Below are 1,658 nucleotides of genomic sequence, written 5' to 3' on the forward strand. Positions count from 1 at the left end.
ATGAAAGTGATTGCCTTATTTAGTGTAATGTCTGAAAAGCTTAGCAGTTAGAAAGTTTCTTTTTTTTCCTTCCCTGCTACCCATCAGAAATGCAACCACAATTCTTAGAGGTTCTCAGAATAAACCCTCTCTCTTAATGTATTAATCTTATAATTGGTCAAGCTCAACTAATTAGTAAACTGATTTGCTGCCTGTGCTAGACCTACAGTTGTACAGTAGGCCTGTGTTCACACTAAGTGTACTCCCACATAAACTGGGTACTGTTACTCTCACTAATTTACAAGAGTATGATGCAGCTACCTGTATGCATAACTTCTGTCTCTTAGTTAGTGATACTTGCCATTAAAGTAATTTGTCAATTACAGTAAAACACAGTATATAGTTTTGTAATTCAATTGAATGAAAGGGTAAGGCAAGTGAATGAATGACATACCACTATTTAATTTTTAATAACATCCATATGACTAGCATAGACACCTATCATTTAAAACTTTTGTGGGTATGCAAATAACAAGAATAAGTAGGTTTTTATCCTGAACAGGATATAACTATAATATATACAGAATTCTTGATATTGTTTGAAATTTCTTTCCCATGTATACAACTGTAATTGAAATTTAGGAATCAAATGAAATTGATTGTTAAATTTCAAAGCAAGATATGAATTCATACCCAAAGTATATTGTCTTTATTAAGTGATAATTGAGGCAGACTTCATCACCACCCAAGTAAATTAAAACCAAGCATTGAAATAAGGCATGAGAAAATTCTTATTCATCAAAAGTAAATAAAACATTTTGTAATTATACATAAATATGAAATTCCAATTTAACTATCTTTGTAGACTATAGTTTTAAATATGTGTTTTTTTTACACACATCGTGAAAATGTAAGGTTTTATATTAGAACTTGAATTTTGTATAGGTACTAAATGTATGCACGTATATGAGGTACAAAGACTCCTTTGTGTACATTTCCTTCACCCTAGTGTTTCAAATAAAACTTCATTAAGGTCTCACTTCTGAAGATCAACAATTCTGTCAGACTTGTCAAGTGTACCTCAGTCAATGCAATTTTGTGTACCGAGAATGAGTGGACTGGTGAACAGGGTTAAATGTATTTACATTATTATTTGCCCTTGCTTCAATGTGTTTGTTTGGAGTCACTTTTGTAATTAAAGAGAATGATGCAATAGCTGTTCCATTTGTGTGACCAAAGTTGTAATTAATACATCCAATATGCAGATTATTTATTGCTGACATGCTTCTTGTACACCACTTTATTGCAGTTACTGTAAACCTGCTTTTCCCTGCATCTTTGTTTTCCCCCTCATTTTGTAAAACCTTCAGTATCCATTTTGAACATTTTTAACCATGAAAGAAATGTATATAAATAAAATAAAACCTTTTGTTAAATTGGCCTTTCTTATTCTTTTCAAGGTATGACAACTTCAGCAACACCACACCTAACAATGTTTACTAAGGTTTGTTATAACTAAGAGTGAAAAAAATGTCAAAGGATGACCATGGTATTTGTTGTCTCGCTTTGTATTACATCATAATAATTTTGCTTTAGAGCATTTGACCTTGCAATTTTATTCTAGCAAACATTTATGGCCACAGGTTAACACTGGTACCAGATACAAATACTGATACCTG

Source organism: Penaeus monodon, chromosome 19 (genome assembly GCF_015228065.2).
Source record: "Penaeus monodon isolate SGIC_2016 chromosome 19, NSTDA_Pmon_1, whole genome shotgun sequence".
Lineage (NCBI taxonomy): Eukaryota > Metazoa > Arthropoda > Malacostraca > Decapoda > Penaeidae > Penaeus > Penaeus monodon.